At 41.6% G+C, this 12469-nt stretch overlaps 1 protein-coding gene across 1 annotated transcript in view; it reads right to left on the bottom strand.

Moving 5' to 3' along the window:
• Positions 1-3577, bottom strand: part of LOC109482598 (repulsive guidance molecule A-like) — a 41489-nt gene extending 37912 nt beyond the window's left edge. The window contains exon 1 of the mRNA XM_019785383.1: positions 3483-3577. The gene's annotated coding sequence lies outside the window, so the exon portion shown is untranslated. The remainder of the gene's footprint in view (positions 1-3482) is intronic.
• Positions 3578-12469: the final 8892 nt, after the last annotated feature.

A 12469-nucleotide genomic window follows, 5' to 3' on the forward strand; every position in this document is an offset into this window, starting at 1 on the left:
CAATACTTGTGTAATACGACCATGTCTGGGTGCATGATGCTATGACATGCTGGATCCTGTGCACAGGAACTGCTTTGCTAATCTGTCAGTCAGTCTTAATTTTAGACTATGACTTGATTGCATAAAAACAAGATGGTGCAATCAATTTAGAGCTCAAATTCCAAATATTTCTAAGACCAAGTTTATGTTCATTGCTTCACGGTTAGGCTTGCTAATAGAGAAAACAGAAATGGAAATGGCAGAGAAAATGGATTTGACTCGGACTTTGATGTGCTTTCCACACTTGAACTTGTGAGTCAAAAAAAAACCTCAAGGGTTGGTCACACACGAGGAAAATGTCAACATGTTTTCCACATGGGTTGGTTCATGCGGGTCTCATTTGTGCAGCTTGGAGCTGCTCAATAATGCTGTTGTTCTCATCCTACAGTATCAGGGTCAGGTCCAGTACGGCCTCCTATATCCAGAGAGAGGGGGCTCTGGTGTCTTTGTCCTCTGTGTTTCTGCTGCTTTTCTGCTACATACATTCACATCTTACAAACAAATTATCATGCAAGAAAAATTGCATAGATTGTGTACAGTCTTTGCTCAACTTGTGTTGTGTAGCAAGGTATAACTATTATTCACATGTCCTCACATCAACATACTACACGTGTACATGTTTGTACACAAGTAACTGTTTGGTAACTTTTGACAGTATTTCAATAAAATTTAATATTCTCTCAAAACAAATTCAGAGGAGATTTAATTCATTTTGTAAGTATATGAGGACAGTGTGTGCCCAGGTAAAACTTAAGTAACTGATACAAGTTCAGTGTTACAAACTACACTTCTATAGTAGTATGTCACGTTCATATAAGCTCACTGGAAGTGAAGAAGACAGAGACATGCTGGCTTGTCATAATACACGTGTATCACTTTTTCTTGTCCTTCGGAGTACTGTATAGATAACATATTTACTTGTTATTCCCACACATTTAGTACGTACAAGTGTATCCCCTTTTTCCTGTCCTTCAGAGTACTGTATAAGATAGAATGTTTTCCTCTTTTCCCCATGCATTAAAATTTTGTACGTGTAAGTGTATCCTTTCCTGTTTTCCTGTCTTTCCAAATACTGTGTATTTCCTGTCGTTCCAAATATACTGTATAGATAAAATATTATTGTACTTGTTTTCCCCTCACATTTCGTGCAGTAGACACAGGCCTTCACTCTCCTGGCAAGTCTCCAACCTGTGCTGGGTCTATCTGCGGTTTTTAAGGTTTGCCAGATGAACAACGATCAAGATCTCTGCCCAATTATGCAGGATGAATAGCTCACATCGGCCGCATCCCCAAACATGCTCCAACGTGACAGGATTAACCCTTTCTGAATGACAGGTATGTATTCTGTCCCATACAAGCAGCTGGACACGTATATTTACCCCAAGATCTATCTGCGGATGTCGTATTTAAGCCACATGACAAATAATTTAGTGTGTGTGGGTGGCTTGAACGTCAGTGTTAGTATCATTTATCTGATATTTCTGTGTGTGACCCACATGTGGTAATGTAAAATGTCCGAAACGTACTCCACAACCAGGGAGAATCTATGTCACGACAGGAACGTCAGAATTTCTCTGTCCCCGCTACATTTGGTCGCGTGTTTCCCTGAAATCCGGCTCAATATAGGAGGGTGCCTCCCAATTTAGGACGGCCGTCCCAACTTTGACACATGCTAGTATTAGGTTGGACATGACTCAATGCGGGCTATGTTCAGCACTTGTTGGCACATCACTCAAACGTCTAATGATAGCAAATCATAGCTGTTATAGGATGGGTCCATCCAACTGTCAACTACAGCAGCCACGTTTGGGATTGTGTACTCGTCACAAAAGTGCCACCTACATCAGCTACATATAGCGGCGAGAAGCAGAACTCCAGTCAGAAGTTCTGAGGAAGGTGTCAGGTAGACAACGAAACATCAGCACTTGGGGTGAGAAAATTTGCTTGCGTAAAAGAAAACTCCTGTATCCTATACTTTACCAACCTGATGAAACTATTCTCAGAAGTACAGCAGATCGATATGTAGGCAGGGCCTCAAACTTTTGGTTGGCAACAGTGGATTATGGTACCTAATGACACAGTTTGTATTTGAACTTCAATGCGCAATGCTCTCATATATTTGTCAACTGTTGCATGGTGAAACAAAATCCCACGACGATTGTGCTTTTTCCTACAGGCTGGATAAAATGTCGCGCTTTGCTTTGTCGCAATATTATTACTGGACAGTTTCGGGCGTTTTATAACAGACAAGTAAATACCATGACTATACAACACTTTGGGTTTGATATTGTCAAAGCAACTTGCTAACCAAATAGCTGGTGACTGACATATCTGTATCAGTATAACCGGTATAACCGCCCTTCGGCGTAACACACCAGCTTCGCTGGCACGCGGCGCGGCAGCAGCTAGCTATATCACTCCGAACGACTTGTCACACTAAATCTTTGCACATTTAATTGCAGGAGTTGTTTAAAGCTTTCTAGTGATACAAACATGTAACAGGCTCTTTGAAGTGATCTTTCAGCACAAAATCACAAAATTTTACTGCAATCAGCTACGTTGCTTTGACAGGCGTCAAACCCCAAGGTCAAACCATTGAGCTCTTTATTGGCGAAGTTTAATAAGTTTCGTGTGCAGATGAAAAATACAACGTTGACACCTTGGTCAATATTTGTACGAAGATTACATTGACTATTCAGTAACATATTTCTATATGTGTAATAACGCAGCATGACTGGGGTGTGCAAATAAGAGATTCGTAGCCTGTTTTTCTTACTCTGAACCTGAACTTCAATTTGTTAAAGGTTTGCAGTGAACAAAGGAAAGTGAATACAAATAGTTCTTTCAATTTTCATCACTTTCCTCTTTCCTTTTTCCTATTTTTCTCACACTTTTTATATCAGTGCCAACATCTTGAGTACTTCCTAATAACACAGCATATTTCCTTTCCATAAACAGGATTCATAATTGATTTTATGGGCATAAAGGGCCAAATTAAACATAAACATCATGTATGCTCAAATTCAGACCAACCGCATTGAACGTTTTGAGCTACTGAAGATGACACAAACGTAACAGACCAAAACCTTTTTGTGTATCTCTCAGTGGCACATCCCAGTCTTATAAAGTTATACAACAAGAATCATTGTAACTTAAAAATGCCAGTCCAGTAAGTATCACGGGGGAAGAATGTAGGAATAAATTGAACCATCAGATGTCAAAAATGGCTTCAGGATCAGTACAGAAATTTCACCAACATTTCCAGAAATAAACATTTTTCCTTCATAAATTGCACTGGCTTTTCTAGAAAGTGCACCAACTTTCTGGATATTGCACCAACTTTTTTAGAAATCTAGAAACTGCACCAACATTCTCAACTTCCTCCATGACACTTATTGGTCAATCTTCAGTACAAAAAGACCAATAAAAAAATGTTCACCTACCCCCTGCTTTGTGGCAAGGAAGCACAGGCTCGAAGTGGTCCCTGCAAAGGACCTGTCAGTCATTCACCACTGCTGCAATCTCTTGTAAGCACCTGTAAGGATTACCGTAAAACATCAACTCCATGATGACAAATGTGAAAGTGATCTCAAACCATCCGAAAATAATTTCATCAGGTTGGTTAAGTGTAGGATACAAGAGTTTTGTTTTACACAAGCAAGATTGTCTCACCTTGCTTATTTTTCATTGTCTAGTATCAGATACTGAGTTCTGAGGAAGGTGTCTGATAGACACTGAAACCTTTTATTAAACAAGGTGAGCCAATCTTGGTCGTGTAAAAAAGAAAACTCTTGTATCCTGATCTCAAACCAGTTAAGCTCACTGAAGAGCAAAAATTCCACTGGTCATGATAGAGAGTACATATATTATAGCAAGAGAGATATGCTATGTGCTGTATTTACAGGTTTATTGTAACAAGAAAATGCCCCTAGCTCTTTTTGACAAGTACATTATGGATCTTCCTCAATCTTCTCACCCACATGCTGTCACAATCAGACACACAAACCCACAGCTCATACAAACCTGACACAATAAAGCAATGAAAATGAATGTAAAATATCACTATTGTTGACACATTGCAGCAATTTCCTGAAGTATGACCACCTCTAAAAAGGACCACCTGGCCATCGATATTCAGTCAAACCTGTACTAGTGACCACCTCTACATAAGGACCACATGGCCATTGATACTAGTATTCAGTCAAACCAAGGACGTTCAACACAACCTGTACAAGTGACCACCTCTACATAAGGACCACTCGGCCATTGATATTCAGTCAAACCTGTACTAGTGACCACCTCTACATAAGGACCACATGGCCATTGATACTAGTATTCAGTCAAACCAAGGACGTTCAACACAACCTGTACAAGTGACCACCTCTACATAAGGACCACCTGGCCAATGTGACCACTTTCTGGTGGTCCCTTACTACAAAATTACAAGCATGTAAAAATCCTATCCATAGTGACTTACAGATTTTATCAGTCGCCTGAGTCAGTGGTTTTGACTGTACTTGAACATCCAAGCCTGTTGATGTTGTCTTACACAAAACTGTTTAGTCAGTCATTGCTTAACCACGAGTGGAAAAGTCTGTAAGCAGCGGCATAGCAACAGGGTAAGCCCTAACATACACACAGGACCTGTTGGAGGGTCTGGATTACCCTGGTACAAATGGGGGAGTTTAAATGTTTACATTAAGTCCTGCCATTGACATTGTCGAGGCCCATCCCGACAGTGCCTCTCTTCCGGCTTAGTGTCGGGGTATGGAAACCGAGCTACACACGTCGCAGGGTGGTCTCTCCAAATCTGGCCGCTTTCATATCGCAAAACCAGACACTCTAACTTCTAAGCACCAACTGGGTAGCCTCTACCAGGCTTTGGAAGAAGCTGAAAAGAGTAGAAATTGGCTATTATGTATGAAATAGACAGATAACATACCAGGGGAGTTAGTCTGCTAAAGCAGCGGCAAACTGTACTCTTTTAGTGGGCTGACTCCCTTGGCATGTTATGTTCAGTCTTCTATTATATGGTAGCCAATTTCTACTACACTTTCTACCCACTTCTGAAGCCTGGTAGAGGCTACCCATAGGCCATAGGGCTCGAAATTCATTTTGGAGAGCAGGTGCACCTGACCTAAAGATTCAGGTGAACAGAAACAAACAATTTTGGGTCTGCTCCTTTTTATTTTTCATGGCCAACATGCTCCTAGTGCCAGTAAATTTTAGCACAGGCTGCCACAGCCCCCCTCAGTTAGGCCTTCACACATTGGCTAACTCTGGGCTTAGGCCATACCGATTTAATTTCTTGGTTAACAGATTCGCCGCTTCATTTTTTTCAGATTTGCAAATAAAAATAAAAATCCAGAATCAACTGCAAAATGCTCATATTTTGCCCTGAACAGTTGAAAACAGACCATTTCATCCTAGTTGTTACAGCTATTCCATCTTGTAATGCAATGGTATCATTAAAAGTTCAAATTCATTGTTTAAATTTTGAACCAGCCTGGCGTATTGACTTCATGGCTCCTATCGTACCATTTTGGGCCATAATACGATGCCTAGGCCTGTTTTTATTTTTGTTTTTTTGTCGCCCGCCCGCTCCATTATTTTTCTAGAAAAATCCGTTAACCAAGAAACTAAATTGGTGTGGCCTTAGTGTGCTACAGTACATGTATGTACAGGTCTGGCATCCAAGCTACACAGCTTCAGAGCTAGTTCTGATTTACGCATCCAGGCTATGCCCAGGCCTTCGCATACTGGCTAACAACTGGCTAACAGTCTAGGCCTAGAGTGGTACAGGTCTTGCATCCAGGCTATATTCAGTCAAGCCAGGCACGCTGTCGAATGTGCTACATGTATGTACAGGTCTGGCATCCAGGCTACACAGCTCCAGAGCTAGTTCTGGTTTATGCATCCAGGCTATACTCAGGCCTTCGCACACTGACTAACTCTGGGCCTAGTGTGCTACAGTACATGTATGTACAGGTCTGGCATCCAGGCTACACAGTTCCAGAGCTAGTTCTGATTTACGCCCACTGGCTGTGCTTTACGGGCGCACATGGAAGTGTTGGTGAGACGTCCCACGGGGTCCACTTTCCCCCTAATCATCCTAATGGTTCGTCCTGGGGTAAGACAAGGTCAATTACCGCATGTTTCTGGATGGGTGCTACCACCGCGCCTGACAGGTAAGGACAGGGCCAGGCGATGACAGCAGGCCTGGCCAGGATACCGCTAATCGCCCCCAACTTGTAACGGCCTAACCCAGGACAGAACAACAGTAGGAACCATCACGGTGAGCAAGTCCAGGACAGGCCCGCTGAAAAGCTGTGGACCGATTCCCCTCTGTCAGTGGGCTTCTCTTTCAACAACGTTTAACAACAGGCCTGGAGTGAACTGGCCTCACCGCTTTTCTCAATCTCAGGTTCAAGGTGGAGGAGCTTCCCTTGGTTTTATCCCCAGGGCTTGCCAATGGGTTGGGTGAACACTGGGTATTTACTACAGCTGGGATTTGCGTTGAGTGATAGTACGGACTTCCGGTAGTGTGCAAAATTGTGCCTTCTACCAGTATTAGCTAAGAATCTACGCGTAAATGGTACTAGATTGATGCAACTAGTCAGTTGTCTTACACAACACTTTGCCTTACACTGTACATTATGTCTTCTATCAATATTGTATAGCTTAGAATCTACATGTAATATAAATAGTCTGTAGTCCTATCTAGCACTTTGTCCTACATTGTACCTGTTACAATTGTTGTGCTTTTCTCAGGTTCAAGGTGCTGGAGATTCCCTACTTTTATCCCCCAGGCTTGTACAGTTACTACGAGACACTGGTTTGAGTGAACACTGGGTATTCTCTACAGCTGGGATTTGCGTTGAGTGATAGCACGGATTTCCGGTAGCGTGCACAATTGTGTCTTCTACCAGTACTAGCTAAGAATCTTAGTATAGATTCTACTACTACTACTAGATTAATGCAACTAGTCAGTTGTCTTACACAACACTTTGCCTTACACTATACATTATGTCTTCTATCAATATTGTATGGCTTAGAATCTACATGTAATATAAATAGTCTGTAGTCCTATCTAGCACTTTGTCCTACATTGTACCTGTTACAATTGTTGTGCTTTTCTCAGGTTCAAGGTGCTGGAGCTTCCCTTGGTTTTATCCCCAGGGCTTGTACGATTACCACAGGACACTGGTTTGAGTGAACACTGGGTATTCTCTACAGCTGGGATTTGCACTGAGATAGTAGGGATTTCCAGTAGTATGCACAATTGTGTCTTCTACCATTTAATGTATAAATATACATTTATATATAGCTTTGAGTAAGATTGATGTGATTGGTCATTAATTATTTTGATGAAGGCGACAGTGGTCAGTGAAAATTTGTTCTCTGTTTAGTCTCTGTGTCACCATTTTACTATGATTACTGCCAACACAGATGAACTTTCAAGATATATAGCTTTGAATCTACGTGTAGACCACACTAGATTAATGTACACAGGTACTAGCCAGTTGTTTTATACTTTAAGAACACTTGACCTTACAATATACATTGAACATGTACATGAAATAAACTTGACTTGTACCACATTAGCAACATAGTGTTACACTGACTGAAAAATTGAATGCCAGCATTAGCTACATTTTGGCCAGTTTGAAATACAGGCCTCAATAACACAGTGTCAAATGGATATAATCTGCAGTTTGAAAGGAAGCTGCCTTTGGGGCATGGTTCCATTTTCAAACAGTACTTACCCCTGGCAAGGCCTATCCACAGAAGATCATAAAAATCCACCGCAACTTTCTCTACCAGGCTTCGGAGTGGCAAACTGTACCCTTTAGCGGACCAACTCCCCTGACATGTTATCTGTCTGTTTGGCTAGTTTCTACTTTCCAAAGCCTGGTCGAGGCTAGGTTTTAACCAGCTGATCACAGTAAGTTGGGGCAACCTTACCTCTTCTGCGAAGGTAATTAACTATCACTTGTGTTCTGTACCAGATTGCCTGATCCAGAATGATTGCTTTCTCTGTTTGGCTAACCCTGCCGCGAACTTTAGAAAAACAGTTCTCATTTTGAGTTTTGTCAGCCGTTCAGTTTGCTCCTGTCAGTGCCTGACACACCTTAAAGACCTTGAAAGTACGACCGATGCAGTCGAGAGGGAAGCAAACACAACCTGCCTTCCTCTGGCAGCCACTTTTGTTCTCATCACCCACCCTACACTCGGAAGTTCAGTCAAACCTTAAACGTTTTCAAACAAGCAAAACGTTTAGTTCATACTTAATTTTACGCAGGGTGTATCCACCAGTTTTGAGTCGCATAAAACGTTTTTCCTTTCCTGATATCTCTCTCGATAATCAATTCAGAAAGTCGCTCATACTCAAAAGCATTCAAAACAAAGACATATGCAAACTAAAAAATCTACTGCATACCAGTTATGGTAGAAACAAAAAAAAATTGTCAGAAATACATTTTTTGTTAGAATGAATATTCATATATTTAGAAACATTGGTGCTTTTGGTGGTGTTAAGCAAATTAAGACATTGCAAATTGTTTTTTGTTCTGACTCACTGTGAAATGATTCAGTGAAGCAAGGTCAGGGTTGGACAAGTTTTCAAAAATCCTCTTGCCCTATTGGGCAAGTACATGGTCATTTCCACTTGCCCGAACCAACTTTTCACTTGCCCAAAATATACATAACATTTTTATGCATTTTTACTACCAGCATCTTATTTTAGAGTTTATAATGCTGCATACTTTATTTATCAAAATAATGTGGTTTGAGACTTGCAATGGATTTTTGGACAAAAGGACATTAATATAATATCAATTTGGTAAAATGATGAGTAATTTTGCTCCAAACACCATAGCGGCTATACTTTGCATCCCCAAAATTTACTTGCCCAATCGGGCAAGTACAGGGGGATATTTACTTGCCAGAACAGTACTTTTACTTGCCCTGGGCAAGTGGGCAATGGGACTTGTCCAACCCTGAAGGTTGTCATCATCCTGCCTTTTCCCTTTTCCACTCTCCCACAACATTTCCAGAATCCATCCATTTTGTCACTTATTTCGTGCCATGGATACATTTGGGGGATTAAGTGCACTCTGCTCTCACCAATACCTCTAATACCTGCCATAAATAATTTATCCTTTTTTGCACCTGCCGGGGGGGGGGGGATTCCAGCTTTCACCACATTTTTCGAAACCTTCACTGCGAAGGTCAATGTCAAAATGGCAAGAAAAAGCCATAGATCATAACAAAAAGCAATGGGGGAATGGTAGAAATTTTTTTTTTCAGTGTTCTGCAGTTTTGCAGAATGTCAAAATTTTGTTCTGCAATTCAGAAATACTTTCTGCAAGTACACTTGTAAGTCTGGACCTAAACCCACGACATATACAAAATTGCAATTTGAAAAATACATTCAAAATTACTAAGTATACTATAGAGTTATTAGTAAACACGAAAGCTCTTAAACAATAGTATGCCGACACCATTGAACCCATATACCATAGCCTGATTTTTCCAGTTTGCAAAATTGCAGGTTGCTTAATTTTCCTTGAAAATGTTGCTGCAAAATGCAGACTGCAGGTGGGTATTTCTAACACTGAAGAGTATAGGAAAAACTCGAAAATCAGTGATCTTGCTAGATCTAGCATAGTTTGAGTGTGATTTAAACCCTATGCTGTGATTTAGGCAACCTCCAAAGTTCAAGTTGAGGTAGCAAGGCAGTCTAGTGGTTAGGATTGTAGACTTAGAAACTAAAGGTTCGGGGTTTGAATCCCTAGCACTAGCAGGCCCCACTGTTGTGCCCTTGGGAGAGGCACTTTACACCTATTTCCTCACTTGACTTAGATGAAAACGACTCAGGTGAAAATGAGTATGTAGCTTTGTTTAGGGACGTCCTCTCGGATATGATATTTTTCAAGTTTCGATCCGCTAAAACCACCCTGAATATGTATATAAAAAATCAACCTACTTTTCAAATTTCACCAATATATTATGAAAAAGGGACAATTTGTTTGAACACCTACTGCTTTGTTGCCTACACTTCATTTTGTTTGCCAAGAATAGTCCTAGGAACACCAGAATGAGACATGAACAACTAAAGCAATTGAGTAACCACCCACCCACTCCCCTACCCAGCTATTTAGCTCCACCCATGTGTGAAATTGTAATATATGGAGCCCATTCTTATCACACATATATCTGCCTCCCCTCCCTAAACTTACCTGTGTGACTAACACACTGGGAGCTATTATACCGGCTACAGGTGACAGGGGTCAGCACAGGAGCAAGGCTGTCCTGCTGTAACAATTGCACGTTTAAGTGGTGCACATAATGGCCTGCCTGGCTTACCATACCTGAACACACATTTCAAGTGAAAGTGGAATTCCAACAATGAATTTAAAACTTTTAATCATTGGTGAATGGAAAAAATGTTTCAACTAGGAAGACATGGACTTTCTCCAACTGTTAGTACCGAAATATGAGCATTTTTGGGTTGATTCAGAACCTTAATGGTACATGGTTGTTGTTGTTTTTTTTTGCAGATCTGAAAATTCACAGAACCAAGAAATTAAATTGGTGTGGCCTTCAGTTTGCAAGTTCACTTACTGCTATTTGTAATGCGTAACCTTCCATGGGACCAGTTATGGATCAGCCCTTCTCAACCTTCCATAAGACCTTCACTGGATCAGCTCTTCATCCCCCAGACCATTACTGGACGAGCCCTTATCCCCCTCCACCCCCAACCCTCCATTTCTAAGACCATTTCTGGATCAGCCCTTGGCAATCCTCCATCCCCCAGACCATTTCTGGACAAGCCCTCATCCCCCTCCACCTCCCTAATCATTACTGGACGATCCCTTACCTGGTGAGTTAGAGGAGAGATTCTTTTGTCTGAAGATGTCGGTTGGCTGCACCTGGATGAACAGGTTTGGGTCCGTCCAGCTGTAAGGATCACAGGTACAACACTACTGGATACACTGCACTAGCACACCTGCAAGGCAAAAAGAGAGAAAAAAAACACTGTAAATATAAGAGCACACAAACAGCTATTTACAAAGGAATCAATAGACTCTGCAATGCACTTTTCCCCACAATATTGCAGAAATGCACACTTAATGCATAGACATGCACAGACAGGCGCGCACACATACACACACAGACAGATAGACAGACATACACAGACAGGCACACACACATATGCACAGAGGCACACACACACACACACACACACAAGCCAAAACCAATACTTTTGTTAGCATGTATGTCATCATACATGCTTACAAAAAGCTATACCCAAGAAAGACATTATCATCACACACATATATATCATATATATATTTTCTAGGCTGGATTTCCCTAGGAAAGGTATTCAATTCTAGGGCAAGGTTCGTTGAAACCTTGCATTTCCCAAGAAGTGTCCAGGACCCTTAAACCCGATCCTCCCGGCCTGTCAGCTTCAATAATCAGCCAGGTGTCCCCAGTGGGTTCTGTCTCCTTGACCTGGCCAGCTGGCTGGTTCAGCACCAAGGCCAGAGAAACACAACATTGGGACAGCCATAAAGGGCTTTACTATAGCCAGCTGGCTGGTTCAGCACCAAGGCCAGAGCAATACAACATCAGCCCACTATGATAAACCATGACCAGGGTAATACAGCATCAAGGCTTTTTTTACCACACAGCCAGGACAATACAACATCAGGGCACTGCAATTAACTATTATAAGGGCCTCACTACAGTGCACAGAAACAACCCAACGCAAGTACAAAACAACATCACAACATACAGCCATGACAATACAACACCTGGACACTGCGATATCGGGCCTTCCTTAGGCTTCCTAATGCCGGAGAAATACAAGTCCTAAGGCCAAATCAGGTCACTGCAATAAAGAGCCTTACTATGGAAACTGGCGGATGAGCAAACAACTCTGACTTTGGTGTTGCACTTACACTTACAGAAACAGTAAAACAAAACATGGCTGATTTCTAACTTGATGATCTAATATGCAATATGCAATCAACAAAAGTCTTATCCTCCAGGTTTAGAAAACTCAATTTTGAAGTTAGACTCAAGCAGAGTTTTGTTGCATTCTTTTCTACTTTATCTATTTTGTGTACATCCAAATGCTGTGTACAATGTGTGTACATCCTGTGCACCCGAATCCTAAGTCTCGTGCACCAGTGCAGCTATTCCCAAATATGAGTTTCGAGCCCTGGGGTCGTGACTTAACCAGCTAGGTCTTTCCAAGGCCAAACCCCATTCACCGATACCAGCCTCCACAATAACCATGGCAAATGTGGATAATTTTCGGCACATAATTCCGTTAGGAGAGCACCGGCTCTTGAAAAGCCATCAGCGTTCTACAGAGGCAATGAAATCAGGGGCGTAATCAGGCTGAATTGGTTCTGAG

This window comes from Branchiostoma belcheri, unplaced genomic scaffold (assembly GCF_001625305.1).
Source record: "Branchiostoma belcheri isolate BF01 breed outbred unplaced genomic scaffold, Haploidv18h27 scaffold6, whole genome shotgun sequence".
Lineage (NCBI taxonomy): Eukaryota > Metazoa > Chordata > Leptocardii > Amphioxiformes > Branchiostomatidae > Branchiostoma > Branchiostoma belcheri.